The 23,862-nt window shown below is 37.3% G+C and overlaps 1 long non-coding RNA gene across 1 annotated transcript; it reads right to left on the minus strand.

Annotated features, from left to right (window-relative positions):
- Positions 1-4,344: 4,344 nt before the first annotated feature.
- Positions 4,345-23,765, minus strand: LOC116563458. Its single transcript, XR_004274404.1, has 3 exons — positions 23,238-23,765; positions 21,152-21,156; positions 4,345-4,355 (listed from the first exon to the last, which is right to left on the minus strand). It is a non-coding gene; the product is annotated as an uncharacterized LOC116563458 (long non-coding RNA).
- Between the last annotated feature and the right edge of the window lie 97 nt (positions 23,766-23,862).

A 23,862-nucleotide genomic window follows, 5' to 3' on the forward strand; every position in this document is an offset into this window, starting at 1 on the left:
AAAATATGAAAATATTTAAATTTTCATATTAAAATATGAAAATATTTTCTTGGCCGGGCATGGTGGCACACACACCTGTAATCGCAGCATTTTGGGAGGCTGAGGTGGGTGGATCACAAGGTCAGGAGTTCAAGATCAGCTTGGCCAACATGGTGAAACCCGTCTCTAAAAGAATTAAAAAAAAATGTATTTTCTCAAGGAGGTAACATTTATTAAATAATTATTCTTCCTTTAAAAAGTAGATTATAATTACAGCTTTAGTATGACATAATCTATTGAACTGTTTACATAAGAGAAAGAAAAATGGTATTTTTGTAAATAGAATGATTTAAAAACTTTGTCCTGTACTAAACTCAATACCTGGATGCAAAATACCTGGATTCACTATTTCTACTGTGAGAGGTATAGTAATGCTTATTTTGTTACACTCCTAAGTTGATCCCTAAGAAGATCTTTCCCTAAGCAGATTCTATTACATTGCTGTCCTCTCAAGCTAAGGCATTCAGGAATTACCAACAAAATCTGGGTTAGATGCTGTGTTAGTTTCCTAAGGTGACAAACTGGGTGGCTAACATCAGAAATTTATTCTCCCTCACTTGTGGAGGCTGGAAGTCCAAAATCAAGGTATTGACTAGACCATGCTCCCTCCAAAGCCTCTAGGAGAGGATACCTCCTTGACTCTTCCAGCTTCTTAGCGCCAGAAATTACTTCGTTTGTGAGAGCATAACTTCAGTCTCTGCTTCCGTCTTCTCATGATTGTCTTCCTTTTGTGTATCTCTGTGTGTTCACGTGGCATTTTTTTCTGTATGTCTGTATTTTTCTTATAAGGACACTAGTCATATTGGATTTGGGTCCTTCCTAATGACCTCATCTTGATTACACATGCAAGGACCCTATTTACAAATATCATTCTGAAGTACTAGGGTTAGAACTTCGACATATCTTTTGAAAGGATACAACTCAATCTATAATAGGTGCCTTGGGTGGGATGCTGATATCTCTGAGTAACTTCCCTTGAAGTAACTTTACTTTTTTTTTTTTTTTTTGCCTCTCACACGAAGGAGAAACTAGCTGCCTCTGTTGTATCACTACTCTGATACAGGTGCCAGCCCTTCCCTCCTTCTTCATATTCTCTGTGTGGATGTGAAGCCGTAGGCAAAACAGCTATCTTGTGACCATGAGATAAAAACCATGAGTGGAATGGCCTGAGGCCAATGATGATGAAGCAGGAATACAGAAAAAGCTTGAAATACTATTGACATTATATTGATGCTGAACTCTCCCTGAGTTGCTCCTGTCCCCATTTGGACTTCTTTTTATTTTAAAGAAGTTATGCCCTATCGTAATTAACCTATTGTAGATGAATTTTTGTGCAACTAATATATGTTCTCTCATGTTTGGTTTCTCTCTTGGAAAACAACCTCAAAACAGTGAAAATCAAAATGAAGCAGCTTGTGTTTCAAGACTGCTCCTTCTAGCTTAACTGCATAGGCAAGCCTATGAAAGTCAATCATGTTCATTAGCAATTAAATATTGGCATATCTTAGAAGTCCAACAGAAGCAGATAACATCTTTTTAAGATAATAAGTAGTTATATTTTAGTCCTATTTTTCTTATTTTTTTTGTTTTAAATCAAAGTATGACTACATCTCCACACCTGTTAATGAAGTTGTAAATTATGGTTTCATCAGTGACAGATGTTTTCCTCACATAAAGGACTATCAGTAGCAACTTTTTCACAATGTGTGATTGTTTGACTTTGTCTTTACTGACTTTAATTTTAGATTCAAATGACCTCAGATACTACCTGTTGGTAAATTTCATGTTGGATTTCTGATCTGGCTGAATGTTTCTTAATCCTTTGTCTCTCTGTGATTCAGCTTTCCTAGCACTGGCTTTTACCTAAATTTTTAAGTATCCTTGGGACTGCCAAGGAATCCTGGCTAAATCTACTTACATTGGGTTAATAAACATAGTAACCCCTAGTAAGAGTGATCAAGAGAAAAATAGAAAAAAACAAAAATTAGCAATGTCAGGAATAAAACAAGGGGCACCACTAGAGTTCCTAGAGAAATTTAAAGAATAAGGAGGTGAATAACTTTGTTAATAAAGTCAACAATTTAGGTGAAATGGACAAATTCTTGAATGAATTTCAAAAACAAACATGGCAAAAAACAATTCTGAATAGCCTCATGTTAAGAATTGTAAAGGATCAAAGATTTTATCCTAATTGCAAGCTAATGAGTTAGCAACACTTTCAATGAAAAAAAATAGAAGACCTCTGGGTCAGAGATAAACAACAGTATTTTACTCATAGCATTACAACTTTTTTAAACTTTCTTTTCTTAAATTTTATTTTTATTTGAATATATGTATGCGTAATTTTTTAAATTGAATAATTATCTCAGTATGTTAAAAAAAAAAAAGCTGTCATTGGAGCCACTGATGAGAGGTTGTGTTTTAAAAGATATTTTAACAAAGAAACTGAAAAATAAAAGAGAAAAAAACAGGAAAAAAATTTGGCAATGAGAATGTTCAAAGGAAACAGCAACACCGCTGTTGAAACCACCATTTCCTTTGAGTTAAGCAAGTTCAAAATAATGATTCTCAGAAGTGTGAAATTAAGCTAAAAATGTATAGCTAGCTGAATAATATAAAAATTCAATATTATCACACTATCTGGCCTACATTATCTCTTGGACTATTTACATCATGTAGTGCCAACCCCCTCCCCCAAAATAAACACTCAGATGCCTGATCAATTTAGATGCCTAAAATTTTAACTCATGAATGACTAAATCTAGCAGTGCTATTCAGAATCATTAAGAACATTATGCACACCAGCATTAACCTATTTTATTTATTTATGCATATTTAGAAAGAATATCCTGTTGGAATTTATAATAATTTAAAAAATTTAGCCATCATAGTTATCTTAGGATAATTGGTATCAGAAGACTGTTTAAAGCAAATATACCTTTTAAAAATAACTTCAACTTTTAGATTCAAGGAGTATATATGCAGGTTTGTTTCATGAGTGTATTGTGTGATGCTGAGGTTTAAAGTATGAATGATCTTGTCATCCAAGTAGTGAGAAAAGCACTCAGTTGGTAGTTTTCAATCATTGCCCTTCTCTCTTTCTCCCCCACTCTAGTAATCCCCTGCGTCTGTTGTTCCCATCTTTATGTCCCTGTGTACCCGGTGCTTACCTTCCACTTACAGGTGAGAACATGTGGTATTTGGTTTTCCATTCCTGTGTTAATTAACTTAGGATAACAGCTTCCAGCTGCATTCATGTTGCTTCAAAGGATAGGATTTCATTCTTTTTTATAGCTTCATCGTATTCTGTGATATATACATACTATATTTTCTTTATCCACTCTGCCATTGTTGGGCATCTAGGTTGATTCCATGTCTCTGCTTTGTGAAGACTATTGCTATTAACATATATACATTTTATATCACAGAATATATATATATATATAACATTATATATATATACATCGTATTCTGTGATATATTTTCTTTATCCACTCTGCCATTGTTGGGCATCTAGGTTGATTCCATGTCTCTGCTTTGTGAAGACTATTGCTATTAACATACTGGTGCATGTATTTTTTTCTTGCACAATTATTTATTTTCCTTTGGATATTCAACCAGTAATGGGATTGCTGGGTCAAATTATGGTTTCAGTTCTTTGAGAAATTTCCAAACTGCTTTCCACAGTGGCTGAACTATGTATTAAGTGTTCCCTTTTCTCCACAGCCTCCCCAGCATCTGTTGTTTTTCAATTCCCCCCACCATCCCCCCACTCCCCCGAGGCAGAGTCTCATTCTGTCATGGCGCGTTGTCAGCTCACTGCAACCCCCACCTCCTGGGTTCAATCAATTCTTTTGCCTCAGCCTCCTGAGTAGCTGGGACTACAGGTGCGTGCCACCATGCCAAGCTAATTTTTGTATTTTTAGTAGAGACGGTGTGTCACCATATTGGCCAGGATGGTCTCAAACTCCCAACCTAATGATCTGCGCGCCTCGACCTCCCAAAGTGTTGGAATTACAGGTATGAGCCACCGTGCCCAGCCTTTTTCCCATTTTTATAATAGCCATTCTGACTGGTGAAACATCTTGTTCTTCCTGTGAAGAGGTTGTGGTGCGGTGGGGCTCTTTACACTCCACACCCAAGCACATCTCCAGGCCTCTGGAGCACCCAATCTCTTGGATTAGGAGTTTAGGCTGCAACCCCCTCCCCATACAGAGAACTTGGGGCCAAGGAGGTTTCCCAGCTCCATGCCTAGAGACACCTCTAGGTGCTTGGTGGCTGCCCCTTGGATTCTCCCTCAGCATTGGTTCTTGTTCCTGCCATTGAGGAACCTGTAGGCAGGCCTTCTCATTCTGGTACCACTCATCTTTCCCCACTTCCAGATGCTAAGCAGGGAGCTCAGACCACCGTGCACTCTGCGGATCAGCCTATAGCCTGAGGCAAGAAAGAGTTTCTCCCAGTAAACAATGATCATGTATATATCCAGCTACTTTGGCTGCAGCCAGCTCCTACCCATAAATGCTATCTACTGGCTTGTAGCTTAAACCACAAAGCCTAATATAAAAGCTGCTGACAAAAGTGCATAGGGCTATAGAAGCAAAGCCAAAACACCCTATCCAACATTCTCTACAGTCACACCCCTAGGGTACAGGAGAAGAAAAAGGGGAAAAAATGTTATAGGGAAAGAAACAAAAATAAATCCTACCCACATGAAAATAATTATAAAAATTAGAAGTGCCAGTATCTTCAGATGTGAAGGACCCAGTGCAAGAATTCTGGCATCAGGAAAAAACTGAATGGAGTGATACCACCAAAGCATCATACTAGATCTCCTGCAGTGGTCTGTAATTAAAATGGAAACTCAGAAATGACAGATAAAGAATTCAAAGCGTAGATTGCAGGGAAGGTCAACAAAATTCAGGGCAAAGTTAAAAATCACCACAGAGGAACTTTTCAAGCATTCCAGGAAATGAAGAGATAAGCATCTTTATATAGAAATCAATCTGAGATTCCAGAATTGAAGACCAACTTAAGGAATTTCAAAATAAAATGGAAGGCTTTATCAATAGACAAAACCAAGAGTATGAGAGAATTTTAGAACTTGAAGACCAGTCTTTCAAACTAATCTAGTCAGACAGAAATAAAGAAAAAATTTTAAAAATGAACAAAGTCTTCAAGAAATACGGGATTATATGAAGCTGTCAAACTTATGAATTATTAGCATTCCTGAGAAAGGAGGAAAAAATAAGCAAATTGGATAAAACATGTCTGAGAATAATTCAGGAAAGCTTCCTTAATCTTGCTAGAGGCAGACATCCAGATACAAGAAATCCACAGAACACCTGTGAGATACTATACAAAATGAGCATCACCAAGGCATATGTCACCAGATTGTCCAAGATCAACATTGAAGAAAAAAACTCCTAAAGGCAGCTAGAAGGAAAGGTCAGATTATTTGCAAAGCAAACCCCATCAAGCTAAAAGACTTCTCAGACTTACAAGTCAGGAGAGATTGGAAGCCTACTTTTAGTACATTTAAAAGAAATTCCCATCAAGAATTTCATATGCCACCAAACTAAGTTTAATATGTGAAGGAGAAATAAAATCTTTTCCAAACGAGTAACCACTAGGGGAATTTGTTGCTAGACAAACATTACATGAGATTTTTTTTTTTTTTTAAGTTCTGGGATACATGTGCAGAACATGCATGTTTATTACATAGGTATACATGTGCCATGGTGGTTTGCTGCACCTATCAACCCATCATCTAGGTTTTAAGTCCCACATCCATTAGATATTTTTCCTAATGCTCTCCCTCCCCCTGCCCCCCACCCCATGACAGGCCCCAGTATGTGATGTTCCCCTCTGTGTCCATGTGTTCTCATTGTTCAACTCTTATGAGTGAGAACATGCAGTGTTTGGTTTTCTGTTCCTGTGTTAGTTTGCTGAGAAAGATGGCTTCCAGCTTTATCCATGTTCCTGCAAAGGACATGAACTCATTTTTATGGCTGCATAATATTCCAAGGCATGTATGTGCCACATTTTCTTCATCCAGTCTATCATTGATGGGTATTTGGGTTGGTTCCAAGTATTGGCTTTTGTAAATAGTGCTGTAATAAACATATGTGTGCATGTGTCTTTATAACACAATGGTTTATAATCGTTTGGATATATACTCAGTAATGGGATTGCTGGGTCAAATAGTATTTCTGGTTCTAGATCCTTGAGGAATCACCAGACTGTCTTCCACAATGGTTGAACTAAATTGCATTCCCACAGTGTGAAAGCATTCCTATTTCTCCACATCTTCTCCAGCATCTGTGGTTTCCGGACTTTTTAATGATCACCATTCTAACTGGTGTGAGATGGTATCTCACTGTGGTTTTGATTTGCATTTCTCTAATCACCAGTAATTATGAGCTTTTTTCATGTATTTGCCACATAAATGTCTTCTTTTGAGAAGTGTCTGTTCATATCCTTCACCCACTTTTTGATGGGGTGGTTTGTTTTTTTCTTGTAAATTTGTTTATGTTTCTTGTAGATTCCGGATATTAGTCTTTATGGTTTTAAGTTTTACATTTAAGCATTTAATCCATATTGGATTAATTTTTGAATAAAGTGTAAGGAAGGGGTCCAGTTTCTGTTTTCTGCATATGGCTAGCCAGTTTTCCCAACACCATTTATTAAATAGGGAATCTTTTCCCCATTTCTTTTTTCTGTCAGGTTTGTTGAAGATCCAATGGTTGTAGATATGTGGTGTTATTTCTGAGGTCTCCATTCTGGTCCATTGGTTTATATATCTGATTTGGTACCAGTACCATGCTGTTGTGCTTACTGTAGCCTTGTAATAAAGTTTGAAGTCAGGTAGTGTGATGCCTCCAGCTTTGTTCTTTTTGCTTATGATTGCTTTGGCTATATGGGCTCTTTTTGGTTCCATATGAAATTTAAAGTAGTTTTTTTCTAATTCTGCAAAGTAGCTTGATAGGAATAACATTGAATCTACAAATTACTTTGGGCAGTATGGCCATTTTCATGATATCAGTTATTTCTATCCATGCACATGGAACGTTCATGTTCTGTCTTATTTCTTTGAGCAGTGGTTTCTAGTTCTCTTGAACAGTTCCTTCACATCCCTTGTAAGTTGTATTTCTAGGTATTTTATTCTCTTTGTAGCAATTGTGAATGGGAGTTCACTCATTATTTGGCTCTCTGCTTGTGTATTATTGGTGTATGGTAAGGCTTGTGATTTTTGCACATTGATATCGTATCCTGAGACTTTGCTGAAGTTGCTTATCAGCTTAAGGATATTTTGGGCTAAGACGATGGGGTTTTCTAAATATACAATCAAGTCATCTGCAAACAGAGACAATTTAATTTCCTCTTTTCCTTTTTGAATATCCTTTATTTCTTTTTCTTGCCTGATTGCCCTGGCCAGAACTTCAAATACTATGTTGAATAGAAGTGGTGAGAGAGAGCACCCTTGTCTTGAGCTGGTTTTCAAAGGAAATGCTTCCAGCTTTTGCCCATTCAGTATGATATTGCCTATGAGTTTGTAATAAATAGCTTTTATTATTTTGAAATATGTTCAATCAATACCCAGTTTATTGAGAGTTTTTAGCATGAAGGGGTGTTAAATTTTATTGAAGGCCTTTTCTGCATCTACTGAGATAATCATGTGGTTTTTGTGATTGGTTCTGTTTATGTGATGGATTATGGTTATTGATTTGGGTATGTTGAACCAGCCTTACATCCCAGGGATGAAACTTAATTGATCGTGGTGGATAAGCTTTTTAATATACTGCTGGATTCAATTTGCCAGTATTTTTTGAGGATTTTTGCATCAATGTTCATCAGAGATATTGGCATGAAATTTTCTTTTGTTGTGTTTCTGCCAGGTTTTGGAATCAGGATGATGCTGGCCTCATAAAATGAGTTTGGGATGAGTCCCTCTTTTTCTATTGTTTGGAATAGTTTCAGAAGAAATGGTACTAGCTATTCTTTGTACCTCTGGTAGAATTCAGCTGTGAAATCTGTCTGGTCCTGGGCTTTTTTTGGTTGATAGGCTGTTAATTACTGCCTCAATTTCTGAACTTGTTATTTGTCTGTTCAGGGATTTGACTTCTTCCTGGTTTAGTCATGGGAGGGTATATGTGTCCAGGAACTTATCAGTATCTTCTAGATTTTCTAGTTTATTTTTGTAGAGGTGTTTATAATACAACCTGATGGTAGTTTGTATTTCTGTGGGATCAATTGTGATATTCCCTTTATCATTTTTTGTCTATTTGGTTATTCTCTCTTTATTAGTCTAGCTAGCAGTCTATCTATTTGTTAATCTTTTTCAAAAACCACTTCCTGGGTATATTGATTTTTTGAAGTGTTTTTTGTTTCTCTATCTCCTTCAGTTATGCTCTGATCTTAGTTATTTCTTGTCTTCTGCTGGCTTTTTAATTTGTTTGCTTTTGCTTCTCTCGTTCTTTTAATTGTGATGTTAGGGTGTCAATTTCAGATCTTTCCAGCTTTCTGATGTGGGCATTTAGTGCTATAAATTTCCCTTTTAACATTGTTTTAGCTGTATTCCAGAGATTCTGGTAAGTTGTGCCTTTGTTCTCATTGGTTTTGAAGAACTTATTTATTTCTGCCTTAATTTTGTTATTTACCCAGTAGTCATTCAGGAGCAGGTCATTCAGTTTTCATGTAGTTTTGCAGTTTTGAGTGAGTTTCTTAATCCTAAATTCTAATTTGATTGCACTGTGGTTTGAGAGATTGTATGTTATGATTTCCGTTCTTTTGCATTTGCTGAGGGGTATTTTGCTTTCAGTTTTGTGGTCAATTTCAGAGTAGTTGCCATCTGGTGCTGAGAAGAATGTATATTCTGTTGTTTTGAGGTAGAGAGATCCGCACCTATCAGATCCACTTGATCCAGAGCTGAGTTCAGCTTCTGGATATCTTTGTTAATTTTCTGTCTCATTGGTCTAATGTTGACAGTGAAGTGTTAAAGTCTCCCAATATCATTCTGTGGGAGTCTAAGTCTCTTTGTAGGTCTCTAAGAACTTTATTTATGAATCTGGGCACTCTTGTATTGGGTGTATACGTATTTAGGATAGTTAGCTCTTGATGCTTTGATCCCTTTACCATTATGTAATGCCCTTTTTTGTCTTTTTTATCTTTGTTGGTTTAAAGTCTGTTTTATCAGAGACTAGGATTGCAACCCTGATTTTTTTTTCTTTCCATTTGCTTGGTGAATATTCCTCCATCCCTTTATTTTGAGCCTATATGTGTCTTTGTACATGAAATAGGTCTCTTGAAAACAGCACACTGATGGGTCTTGACTCTATCCAATTTGCCAGTCTGTGTCTTTTAATTGGTGCATGTAGCCCATTTACATTTAAGGTTAATATTGTTATATGTGAATCTGATCCTGACATTATGATGCTGTTTATTTTGTGCATTAGTTGATGTTTCTTCATAGTAGCATTGGCCTTTATATTTTGGTGGTTTTTTTTTTTCCCTCCCCCCCCATGGCTGGTACCAGTTTTTCCTTTCCATTTTTAGTGCTTCCTTCAGGAGCTCTTGTAAGGCAGGCCTGGTGGTGACAAAATCCCTCAGCATTTGCCTGTATGTAAAGGATTTTATTTCTCCTTCACTTATGAAGCATAGTTTGGCTAGATATGAAATTCTATGTTGAAAGTTCTTTTCTTGAATGATGTTGAATATTGTCCCCCATTCTCTGGCTTGTAGGGTTTCTGCAGAGAGATCCACTGTTAGTCTGATGGACTTCCCTTTGTAGGTAACCTGACTTTTCTCTCTGGCTTCCCTTAACATTTTTCCCTTTGATTCCACCTTGGAGAATCTGATGATTATGAATCTTGGGGTTGTACTTCTTGAGGAGTATCTTAGTCGTGTGCTCTGTATTTCCTGAATTTGAGTGTTGGCCTGTCTTCCTAGGCTGGGGAAGTCCTCCTGGATAATTTCCTGATGTGTGTGGCTCCTTGCACTTGAGGGTGAAGCAGTGCCCCACTCTGCTTCTGCTTGCTCTCCATAGGCTGCACCCACTGCCTAACCAGACCCAATGAGATGAACTGGCTACCTCAGTTGGAATTGCAGATATCACTGCTAGGAAGTACAGACTGGAGCTATTTCTGTTTGGCCATCTTGGCCCCTCCCCAACAAGCGATCCTTAAGGGAGTTCTAAACATGAAAACAAAAGAATGATATCTGCTACCACAAAAACATACTTAAGTACATAGCCCTCAGACTTTATAAACCAATTATACAACAGAGACCACAAAGCAGTCAGCTAACAACTGCACAATAGTTTTAAAGCCTCACATATCAATATTAACTTTGAATGTAAACCTTCTAAATGCTCCACTTAAGGGGCACAGAGTGGCAAGTTGGATGAAAAAAACAAGACTCATCCACCCATCCAACTGCTATCTTCCATCTCATATGTAATAACACTCATAGGCTCAAAGTAAAAGGATAGAGAAAGATTTTTATGCAAACAGAAAACAAAATGGGGTGTTACTATTTTTATATCAACCAAAACAGATTTTAAATCAACAGTAAAAAAGGAGAAGGGCATTACATAATGATAAAGGGTTCAATTCAACAGGAAGACTTACCTAATTCTAAATATATACATAATGATAAAGGGTTCAATTCAACAAGAAGATTTACCTAATTCTAAATATATACATAATGATAAAGGGTTCAATTCAACAAGAAGACTTACCTAATTCTAAATATATACACACCCAAAATTAATTGGAGCACCCAGGTTCATAAAACAAGTACTTGTGGACCTACAAAAAGATTTTTGACAGCTACACAATAATAATGGGGGACTTCAACATCCCACTGACAATAGTAGACACATCATGAAGGCAGAGAACTCACAAATTCTGGGCTTAAATTCAACACTTAACCAATTGGACCTAATAGATACACAATTGAATCCTCCATCCATCTGCCACAAAACATACATTCTTTTTATCTGCACACAGAACATAGCCTGAGATTGACCAGATGCTTGGCTATAAAGAAAGTGTTAATAAATTCAAAAAAAGTAAAATTATACTAATCATACTCTCAAATCACAGTAGAATAAAAATAGAAAACAATATCAAGAAGATCTTTCAAAACTACGTAATTACATGAAAATTAACCTCCTAAATGACTTTTGAGTAAACCACAAAATTAAGGCAGAAATAAAAAAAAAAAAATTGAAATAAAACAGGGACACAATATGCCAAAATCACTGGGATGCAGCAAAAACACTGTTAAGAGGAAAGTTTATAGCACTAAATGCCTACATCAAAAAGCTGGAAAGATCTCAAATCAACAGTTTCACATTGCACCTAGAGGAACTAGAAAAATAAGAGCTAACCCCAAAACTAGCAGAAGAAAAGAAGTAAAAACTTAAGACCTCAAAATCCATACAAAGAATCAATGATACCAAAAGTTGACTCCCTGAAAGGATAAGCAAGATTGGTAGACTACTAGCAAGATTAGCAAAGTGAATATACTTTAAACGGGACAAGAAATAAAATGTGGGAGAAATTATTTAAATTTTTTTAAACTAAAAATGGCTGGACATGATGACTCATACCTGTGATCCCAACACTTTGGGAGGCTGAGGTGGGAGGAATGCTGGAGCCTAGGAGTTCAAGACTAGTGTGAGCAACAAAGTGAGACAACGTCTCTGCAAGAAATGAAAATAAAAATTTAGAAACTGAGTTTATTATTTTCTCATATTTAACAAATGCTTAACTAAGATTTGTATCTATGGACTAAATTTTAGGAAAAAAAGGTAAAATGAGTGTTGATTGAGGAGGTTAGCATTATTTTTAGCAAAGTTATATGGTAACACAGAGCTGCATTTTTCAGTTCACATTTGATTTTCAAAGTAAACAGAGTCATTAAAAAGTATGTATGTATCAGGCCAGGCATAGTGGCTCACAGCTGTAATACCAGCACTTTGGGAGGCCAAGGCAGGCAGATCACCTGAGGTTAGGAGTTCAAGACCAGCCTGACCAACATGGAGAGACCCTATCTCTACTAAAAATACAAAAATAGCTGAGCATGGTGGCACATACCTGTAATCCCAGCTACTCGGGAAACTGAGGCAGGAGAATCACTTGGAGGCAGAGGTTGTGGTGAGCCAAGATTCCACATTGCACTCCAGCCTTAGCAACAAGAGTAAAACTCCATCTCAAAAAAAAAAAAAAAAAAAAAAGTATGTACTGGAGATCTTCATCAATTTTCCAAAGAACTTTTACCATCATTTGACATTTAAATTATTCTCTTTTTAAGGACTAATGGAGTTATTATTTTGTTTGTTCTCCTTGAAATGTTAGTTGGTTTAATTCTAGTCAGCTGTTTATCAACAGGATTTTTAATTAATTCCTAAAATCCTGAATCTCTTGCAAGAATTGTGATGTCATTTTGCAATTGATCTATATATTGCATTTGCCTTGTATTGTTGGATGTTAACAGCACTGTACAATCAATAAGAAACCTACAAAGACGTTGACTCTTCCTACGAGGATTACTTGTAATTATATAGCATGTAATTGTATAAGTTGGTTAGTAAATTTGTGTGTGCATGTGTGTGTTATGACTACTTTTGCTGCCCTATGTCACCTTGTTACTGTAGTGACTTGAATGTGAATACTCAGAAAATGAGGGTGCCTATATTTTAATTGTTATAAAATTATATGTTAGTGCAGAATTCTATAGAGTTTTCTGATAATGGGGCATGGTGGCATTATCACCTACTTTTTTTCTTTTTGTTTTACTTAAGTTCTGGGATAAACGTTCAGAATGTGCAGGTTTGTTACATAGGTATACATGTGCCATGGTGGTTCGCTGCACCTATCAACCCATCAAATTCTAGGTTTTAAGCCCTGCATGCATTAGGTATTTGCCCTAATGCTCTCCCTCTCTTTGCCTCCCACCCTCTGACAGGCCCTGGTGTGTGATGCTCCCCTCCCTGTGTCCATGTGTTATTGTTCAACTCCCACTTAGAGTGAGAAAGTGCAGTGTTTGGCTTTCTGTTCCTATATCACCTACTTTTTAATTATTATCTTATATTGACAAGAAACTTGAATTTAGCAGACAGTTTGAAGAATTATAAATACAGAAGATTCTTAATACAAATTTATACACTACGTTCCCAGTTAGAAATATTCCTAAGCTCTTTTAGGCTAAATATCTGTGTTAAGCACTATATCTATACTGAACATTATGGATTTTTTATTTAAAACAGTGCTGTCTCATAGAAATATAAGGCACACATTTTATTTCACATTTTCTTTTAGCTACATTAAAAAGGTAAAAGGAAGCAGGTAAAGTTAATTCTAATTTTATTTAATCTAATATATCCAAAATATTATTTCAAATTGTAATCAATATAAAAACTATTAAGCAGATATTTTACGTTCTTTGTTTCATACCAAGTCTTTAAAATCTGATGCATATTTTGCATGCAGAGCGCATCTCAATTTAGACTAGCCACATTTCAAGTGCTCAGTAAGTAGCTACAGTATGAGATAGTACAGATTTGTTTATTTATTTATTTAGAGACAGGATCTTGCTGTGTTACCCAGGCTGGAGTGCTGTGGTGTGATCTCAGCTCAGTGCAACCTGTCTCTTGAACTCAACTAAAACTCCCACCTCAGCCTTCCAAGTATCTGGGACTACAGGCATATGCCACCACGCCCAGCTAATTAAAAAACTTTTTTTTGGCAGGGCGAGTGCCTGACACCTGTAATTCCAGCACTTTGGGAGGCTGAGGCAGGTGGATCACAAGGTCAGAAGTTCACGACCAGCCTGGCCAACGTGGTGATATCCCGTCTCTACTAAAAATACAAAAATTAGCTGGGCACGGTGGCGTGTGACTGTAATCCCAGCCATTTGGGAGGCTAAAGCAGGAGAACTGCTTGAACCGGGACTCAGGAGGTGGAGGTTGCAGTGACCTGAGATCATGCCACTGCACTCCAGCCTGGGCTACAGAGTGAGACTTGGTCTAAAAAAAAATTTTTTGTGTGTGTAGAGATGAGTTCTTACTATATTGCCTAGGCAGATCTCGAACTCCTGGGCTCAAGAGATTCTCTCACCTTGGCCTCCCAAAGTGCTGGGATTACAGGAATGAGCCACCATGCCCAGCCCTAATAGCACAGATTTAAGGATTGAGCTCTTACAAGTAGCTCATCTCTGGAGCACATCTTATTCAATACTCAAGTACTTTTCTTAATAAGATTTGAGGTAGGGATTCTGTAGTAGAGGGTGTTATGAACTCAGTGTTTTTGTCTTTCTAAAATTCATATGTTAAAAACTTTAATCCCTAAGGTGGGGCCTTTGAGAGGTAATTAGGTTCAGATGAGATCATGAGGGTGGAGCCCCTGTTCAGTATTAGTGTCCTTATAAGAAGAGGAAGAGACTAGAGCTCACTCTCTCTGCCATGTAAGTACACATCAAGAAGTTGGCCATCTACAAGTCAGGAAGAGGGCCCCCATTAGGAACTGAATTGGCCATCACCCAGATGGTTGTATGGGACTTTCCAGCCTCCAAAATAGTCAGAAATAAATTATATTGTTTAAACCACCCGGTCTACTAAGACAGAGGGAAAGACAATAGAAATGTAATATAATAATGACAACTACCACTGCCTCACAATTTGGTAGAAAAGAAAGACGCGTGAAAAGAAAATAAGGGAAGAAGGAGGAAAGGCGCTTCTTATGAGAGTCGGAAAATACAACATAGAAAAGGTAACATTTGAGTTGGGCCGTGAAGGATAAGCAGGAATTTGATAGAGAAATAAGTAATCAAATGACATTCCAGTCAAAAGGAACAGAAACCCTGAGTAACAGAAGAACCTAGCATTTGGTGTCTGATGAGAAGTTAAATGAAGCTGAACTACAAGAAACAGGGTCTCTAGGGTGGGTAGTTGGCGTGAGGATTGTAAAGTGTTTGTATCAACCACTGCTCAAAATAAGAGGATCTGATTTAAAATGTTGCTGAGCAACAACAAACCAGTGACACCCACAGAATAGTTTTTCCATTTTCTGTCGTTTTACTTAAACTAAAATAAATATTCTTTGAACAAGGATTGGCTAAGTTAGCTCATAGGAAGATCCTAAGAGTAAGAGTACTGGAGATCCTTGCATGAACATGCTTGTGATTGATTACTATTGGCTTCCAGGTTAGATAAAGATATAAAGGCAGGTTGGGACTGGAGATGTTGGGTTGAGAGAATAAGATAATGAAAAGCCTGCAAGTCATCGTAAATATGGAGAAAATATTTAGCCACAGGGACAGTGAAGAGCTTAAGAGGTAGAAGGGAGACTGTTGTGGCCAAGGGGCAGGAACTGGGGGAGTGAGCAATTCTAGTTGGTAAGGCCCAGGAAAGATTTGTTAAAATAGGTGGAATAGAATTGGTTAAAGAAGTTTGTGGGCAGAGTGTTAGACATTCAAATGGAGATGAAGACCACAGGCCAAGGCCCAAGTCCTCAGGGGTTGTAGAGGAGGTCTGAGGATGAGAATGGTATGAGTTGAATGGGTATAAATGAATGTCAGACATCTCAAATGTTACTGAAGAAAGGCTGTGTACCAATGGCGCGTTGGAAAGCTGGGAAAATTTTGGTCCCACCTGTTAGGCATGTTACTTGCATAAAGAGACCACCAGGAAGGCTTTGTGTGAGCAACATAGCTGTTTATTCACTCTGATGTGGGTGGGCTGAGTCCAAAAAGAGAGTCAGCAGAGGGTGGTGGGTTAGGAGTTGGTTTTACAGGTTGGGGCAAGTGGTCAGTTAAAGGTGGTAATCTATTTTAGGAAGGGGAGGTGCATCATGGGATGCATGTTCACAAGGGTAGGGGTCATCTGTTACAAACAAGCATGATCATAAGGGTGAGGGGTATCGGTTGCAAGCAGAGGGGAGGGTGTGGTAAATTACATAGTTAGAGGAGTGGGGGTCTTGAGAAACCCAATGTCCAGGGGGGAAATTCCACAAGGCTGAGCAGGAACAATGGTTGCAGGGGAAGAGCAATTAGTTGAGGCAGAAACAAGTTGTTTCACTTCTTTCTGTGGCCATGTGATTACTTGTGGTTACTTCTGACTTTCTGGCTTCTGGGAACCATCCAGAGGTGTACATGTGGGTCACCAAGGCCTTAATGGCCAGGCTTGGACTTAGAGGCCTGACACCAACATCCCAAGATACAGTGAATGAGAATGAATGAATGCTTTTAGCCAAGCACTTTACCAGGGTTAGGATGTCAGAAGAGCAGAGAGAAGCAGCATGGCACAGACTAGTGGCTTTCAAACTTTGACTGTGTCCAGGAAATGCTGGGAAGAGCTGACTAAAAGCACCGATCGGTTGTTATGGTATGGACATTCAAATGCACACCAAGAGAGCCATTGATATAAAGAAGAGAGACAACCTGGGTTTAAGTCACTTCTTTCACTTACTAATGGTGTAAACTTGAGCAAATTACTTAACTCTGGCCCTCAGCTTCCTCATCAAACATGTAGCTATATCATACATATATTTCAGGATCAAAATGAAGTAAACTTTAACTGAGAGCATGCCAGATTATACTGTGCCATCAAAAGTATCCAGCTGGTGGTCACAGGCTGCAGTGAACTGGCAGAAGATAGCTGTTCTCTGTAATTGGAATAGTCCAGTATATAACTATTAGACTTCCCCAATCTTGGGCAGGGTCTAAGCTAAAGGGCAGAAGATGAAAGCTCATTGCTATGGAACTGCGCACCAGCTGTCTGGGCCTCTCCACTCAAGAGCAGGTTTTCCTGCACCCCATTGGCAGTTTGTACCTCATCTTTGCTCAGCTACTGAGAGGCTGGTAGGCTAACTGCTGAAGGATATGAATCATTTGCTGAGGTTACCCAGAAGAGACGCTCTGAAGAAATTTGATGGAATACACAGTGAGAACTTTTCTCTTGACATAACGCATATTAGAACAGCATTACCTCTTATAGAAAAAAAAAAAAAAGGAGCCTCGACAGATGTTTATGCTGAAATTAACTTATATTTCAACCTCAAAGCACTCTTATCAAACTAAGAGGATTTGAAATGTCAGTAAATGTTTTTCTCTATGACATATCTATACTAAAGAAAGTTTCGAAAAATATTTAAAGACAAGTATAGCAATGTTTAAGAGTTTAGAAGTTCATATTATTCAACTCTCAACATTATCTTTAAATCCATAATTTTAAAAGTGACTTCTCTGTTAAGTATGAGCAGCATAGATCCCAGCAGTGCTTGTGAATTTGGTGTGGTGGCTCTCTCTGTTTTTATACCATACCAGTCAAAGAAAAAAGCAGAAGTTCCACCGCAGCTTCCTCTTGGGTGAAAATGCCTCAAGGGCAGCTACAGTTAGGAAGTGATAAAGTAAAATGTAGCCTGCAAAGGGGTAGAAAACAGGGAGTACTTAAATATATGAATTAACAACATGCCTCCTTTGACCAGACTTCAGTCAGGCTCCTTTAAGCCCTCTTCTCCACTGGGCCCTTATCTTGGCCCTCGTCCTTCCCCGACCTGCATAGCCTGGTTTTAGCAAGAATCCTGTTAAGTCAATTTGGAGGAAATATTTCCCATTCTTTTCTGATCATCCTGGCCAGACCACAGCAAGAATCCTGTTAGATCAATTTAACAAGAATCTCCTCATCCCTGATGTCTCGTCTTATTGATTTTCTATCCAGACTCTGTTCCTTGGCAAATAAATCCCCAGGTGTCTATTGTACTTAGAATTGAGCCCAATTCTATACTAAGGTCTTTTTTTCCTTATTGCAATTTTTTAAAATAAAATCTATTTTTACCACTTTAGTATCTGGCTTTGGTTCTCTTTAATAATAAGTACAACCAAGATACATGTATACACATAGTTCCAATGTTTAAGATAGAATACGTGGTTTCAATGCCCATATGCTGATGATGAAAGTGTAAATTAATACAAGTTCCAAGAGAGTAATTGGAGACTCTATATTTGAAATCTTTAAAACACTCATATTCTATTAGTCACTAATTCTATTTCTAGGACTCAATCTTACTAAATATAGAATATCTAAAGATATCCACAGCATTATTATAATAAAGAATAATTAAATCTAAATTTAATTCAACAGTGTGATATGTAAATTATGCATTCATTTGCAAAAACATTGTATAGCCCTCAAAATGTTTATGAAAACATGCTTATGAAATAATACAGAAAGCAAGATATAAAATTGCGTGAAATTATGCCCTTGATTAACAAAATATCTATATGTGTATTATATATTTTAAATATATATGAATATATATATAAAAGATTGATAGAGGCACATGAAAATGTTGAGAGGGCATCTTCTTAGATGTATTGATGTTTTTTCCTTTATCCTCAAAAAGTCAGGATTCTTAGTTGCAAACAAAAGAAGCCACTCTAGCAAAGTAAAGTGGAAGTGATATTTATTAAAAGAAATAAGGTAGCTGACAGAATGATTAAGGGGGCTGAGAACAGTCCCTAGGCTAAGCTTTCTAGGGCAATGTCCAAGTCTGCTGTAAAAATCATCACCATTGCTGCTACTGAGTAATAAATACCAGCAACTGAACTTGTTTAAAACTTCTGGCTATCCTGCTCTTCTACAAAACTATCACCTCTTAAACTACAACCCCCAAAAACTGTACTTGTCTGTTGCTACCCATCTATCAAAAATATGCAGAGGCTGTTTCTTCATATTGCTCGTCTCCAGATCAAAGTCTTAACTCTGAGCATAGGAGTGACACAGCTGACTTATACGGTAAAAGGATAATTCTGATTGCCAGAAGGAGAATATATATAAGGGCAAGGAAGGAAGCAAGGAGAGTACTTAGAAACCATTGTAAAAATCCAGGCAATAAGTAAATATAGGCTAGTAGAAGGCGGAGTGGTGAGAAATAGCCAAATTCTAGATAAATTTCAAATATAGACATTGTAGGATTTACTAATTGCCTACGTGTGAGGAGTAAGAGAAAGAAAATTCAGGAATGATCCCAAGATTTCGACTTGAGAATTTGAAAGTTATTTGGGTAATAGTGTACTGAGATGAGGAAGCCCTTGGGCAACGTGACGGGTAGCAGTTAAGTACGCGAGGTGAGCTCAAGTCTAGAGATAGAAATATGGAAAATGCCTTGCATAAGATCTGGTACCTACTAGGATAGTAAGCGGGGATTTCCTGTTTGTTGAGTACAATTCTGGGTATATCTGGGCTTGCCTAATCAAAATCCTATTTTCATATAAATGAAGGAGCCTCCTAGAAAGAAAACTGCTGAAATTGACTCTACAGAAAATTCTTTAGCCCTTGACAGAGAAGGAAGATTCTGAACAGCATAGATACCATCACTTGAATTTATCTCCTAATCCAAATTCTGTAGATAGGCAATCAGGGAAGATGTAAGCAAAAATGAAAGGGCGTCTGAGCATGGAGCACTGCTTTGAGACTGACCCTGTGGCCTGGCTTCTTGATGTACCTCTAATAGAAACCCATGGAACAATGGCCACACAAAACAAAAGACCAGTGTCTGGAGAAGTAGCATAAGCTCTTGGTGGAAATGGACTTCTTCACCAGTTAATGTAAAAGAAACCCTAAGACAACCTTTTGTGGGTGATTTTACAAGGCATTGAGGTCCTTCCTATGTTAGGCAGTTGTGGGCAAAATCAATGAGGTATGTGTTATCATCCTAATCTGGCACAATTGGCTCCACTTGGGGAAGAAAGCTCTGGTTATAGTACATATTATCACTAATGAAAGGAATTGAGAAAAGGAAAGTAGTAAGAGTACAAATGAATAGATGATTTCTTCTCTTAAGTCTGAGAAATCGAAAGGAAATATATAGCAGAATCCTTAGCAACAAGAGAATTCAGTTTAGCTATATTTATGCTTGAATACACAAATATAATTAACCTAGTCCTGAGAACAGCATACAATCCAAAATCATCCGAGCTAGGCAAAAGAATTAAAGTAAAAATTAACTTTACAAAGCTATGTATTTTTAAAAGGCAATTATTTTTGAAAATGATCATTTGTTGAGTAGAGAAAGGGAATACATAACAAAGCTAAAAATGTCCAAACATGCAACATAAAATTGTTGCATTTTAATAACTAAAAAAGCCAACATTACTGTTTTGTACATTATTTTAGAAGAAATTGGTATATTTAGTAGGAGCTTTGCTCTGCTCCAGTGTCATTGTATAATTCTCTTTGAATAAGAAGTGGCGTTTGCCCAACATTTTTCATCTAAATATCTAAAAATGTCTAAAAACTAATTATAAAACATCATTATGGGTCATTCAGTACATCTGTTTCTAATAGGAAAATAAGTTATTTATGTAGACTATCCAAATGAATACCAGATGCAGTGTATGGAAAGTCAGAAGATAAAGAACCCATCAAGAAACAAATTTGACACCATTGTGAATAATTGATATCAAAACTCATTATTGAACTATAGCAGTAATATTTATAGTGTCTAGATACATTTTTTCCTAACTTGATCTTATTCTCTTATCAAAATGTAATGCTATAAATATGAAAGTGTTCTAGGTTAAACATAGCCTCAACTGTATATATGTGTATTAGTCCATTTTCATGCTGCTGATAAAGACATACCTGAGACTGGGTAATTTATAAAGAAAAAGAGGTTTCATGAACTCACAGTTCTGCATGGCTGGGGAGGCCTCACAATCATGGCAGAAGGTGAAAGGCACATCTTATGTGGCAGCAGGCAAGAGAATGAGAGCCAAGAGAGAAGGCAAAACCCTTATAAAACCATCAGATCTCATGAGACTTATTCACTACCATGACAACAGTATGGGGGAAACTGCCCCCATGATTCAATTATCTCTCACAGGGTCCCTCCCACAACACATGGGAATTATGGGAGCTACAATTCAAGATGAGATTTGGGTGGGGACACAGCCAAGCCTTATCAGTATGGAATGTACTTATGCATACCTAGAGTAATAAAGGAAAGTAATAATAGTACATATAGTACTTACTCTGCGTCAGGTACTCCCTAGTCTGTTCTTACAAATAACTTCTTATTTAAATTTATCAATCCGGTGAAGGAAATACTACTATTCCTATTTTACTGACAAGGAAACTAAGGAACAGAAAGAAAAAATGCCTATTCATAGAGTATTTGATTTGAACCCAGACAGGCTAATAAACTTGTGCTTTCAACAACTACAGGCATAACCATATCTGAAGTGTTAAGATCACCTTTGGACTGTGAATTCCTGATTAGAGTACTTCAGTTCTATTTAACTGCTTCTATCACATGGATTATAGTTAACTTATACATTGTCACATACGTAAAACTAGTTTATACCAAATTAAAGTATTATCACACAATAATATAACAGTGATGTGTTTGCTTAATAAATATCATAGTCCCTTTCTCTTTCTGAATCCTTTATCTTTGTTCATCCCCACATCCAACACATAGCCCCAATAAAATAGAGGGTTAGAGGTTTTGGAGCCTAAATGTTTACGAAATCCAACTGGAAAGTAAGGGATTATAAAAAATTCTGTATCATTTCTCCCCTAGGAATAAAACTCATCATGTATGTAAATGAATATATTTAGAACAGTATGGCAAGGTTGAGATTTTTCCACATAATGTAAATGATTATCTCCAGCTACACACACTGTTGCTTTTTATAAGACACTTCAGTAAAACATGCTGGGATAGAGAGACATAGTCTATCATGCAGTGTTACCCACAATACTGAAATTGCTGAAATTCCTTTAGTCTTTCATCTATGCATGAGTTTATCAGGCTATATATATGTGTGAATTTGTGCATGATTTTAAAGATCCCATGACTCTCCAAAATAGTTGTAGTTTATTTTATGACTCTGAAAGATAGTCTATTCTCACTGTAAAAAAAAGAAAAAAAAAGTTAAATGATACAGAAAAGAATAAAAAAGTTAAAAAATCTTTTAGAATGCTACTATGCAGTGATAAGCACTAAAAACCAATCTCTCTCTCTTAACACACATGCATAATTATCAAAGAGATCATGGCGAAAACTCACAGCAAAGTTAGAAGCCTTCTGAGAAGTGAAGGCTTACATTTGCTTCCAGGTAAAAGTTCCTGTTCTGTGGCAAACCACTTCTACGGGCTTTTGTTGCAAACAGATAGTGTGAATTGAAAAGTTTTAGAGGTGTGGCTCTAAGGAGCTAACATGGTCTGCCCAGTAACACAGAAATCATTTCTGTGATGGTAGACTTACCCTTTTGCTGATTGTTGTCAGGAAGTTAGAGAAAAAAAAATATTAAATCATTTCAACACCAAGATAACATTGGTTATTCTTGGGAGTTGTATAACAGGAATTACAAAAGCAACCGCAGAACACCACTGAATTTGCTTGCTTGTGGGGTCTCATATTTCTTGTTGTTGTGTTCAAAACTCAGTTCAACTCACAGAGACCCAGAAGAAATTGAGAAGCAGACCTTGGACGTGGTTACCACTGCACACTGGAGAAAGGTCTCTTTGTTTATTGTTACTACATTGATCAAAAAGTTGCCTATGAGACCTGGATAAGAAACTGCTTATCTCAGGTTGCTATAATGTAAAGAGATGCCAGTAGAAATTAGGAAGCATGGACAAAATTTGAAATTATATATGAGTATTTTAAGGGTGTGTGTGTGTCAATAGTAATTCTGCCTTATGGTTCTATAATGGTTTCTTTTTATTTGTTTTTAATGATGAGGTTTCGCTCTGTCACCCAGGCTGGATTACAGAGACATAGCTATAGCTCTCCATAGCCTCGCCTCAAATTTTGGGGATCAAGCTATCCTCCTACCTCAACTTTCTGAGTCACTGGGGCTACAGTTGTGCCTGAAATGTTTCTTTACTTTTTGTTTGCATTAGAAATATTTCCCCAACCCATTCCATTTTCCGTATCTCTTAATTTTCTAAAATACGGGTGTTTTCTAAAACCAGGTCTAAACCCCACACACAGCTAAAATCCTCCAATAACTTCCATTACTTTGGTGATAAAATCAAAAATCATTAACAGAATTGAGAAATCCTTCCTGATCTGACTCTTACTTCCCTCCCCCGAGAGGCATGAAAGCATCATTTGGATTCTGTATTCTATGAGACCAGGTATCATGTTTCCTACCAGTCAGCATCAGTACTTGAAGACCATATTTACTTGCCATAACACCATGTTTTCAACTTCACAACTAGATATATAATAGTTCCTATTCCTCCAATTCCCTTCTTCTCTCCAGCCCTTTTTTACTTGATCAGCACCTAGCTGATTCTAGCCTCAGCAAAGGCCTCACCTGCTCTATGTAGGAGGCTATCTCTGACCTTTCCAGAAGGGGTTAAGTATGCTGTCTTGTGTGTCCATATCTCCCTGTGCTTTTATATCTAGATCTCCAACAGTCCCTGTTGTAACCACTCTTGTCACCACCATATCACAGCTCTTACCACAGTGAGCTCCTTGGGGCCAGTGACCGTATTTTTATTTGTGTATTACTAAGGTGAATATACAAGGCAAGAATTTAATATTAGCTAGTTCATTTGATTCTGCCAAACCTCTATAATTAAGGAAGTAGAAAAGACCCTATAGCCTCCTCATTCAATAGGTAGCTGAGGTTTAGAGAGCTTAGTATCTTGTCCAAGGTCTTACAGCTAGTTAGGAACATAAACTAAAATCTGAAATTGAGATCTGTATTCTCTCTCTCTCTCTCTCTCTCTCTCTCTCTCTCTCTCTCTGTGTGTGTGTGTGTGTGTGTGTCTCTCTCTCCCCACCTCTATTCCAGCTTTCTCTT

The sequence above is a fragment of the Sapajus apella genome, unplaced genomic scaffold (assembly GCF_009761245.1).
Source record: "Sapajus apella isolate SASKATOON/1434 unplaced genomic scaffold, GSC_monkey_1.0 scaffold2, whole genome shotgun sequence".
In the NCBI taxonomy this organism is placed as follows: Eukaryota; Metazoa; Chordata; class Mammalia; order Primates; family Cebidae; genus Sapajus; species Sapajus apella.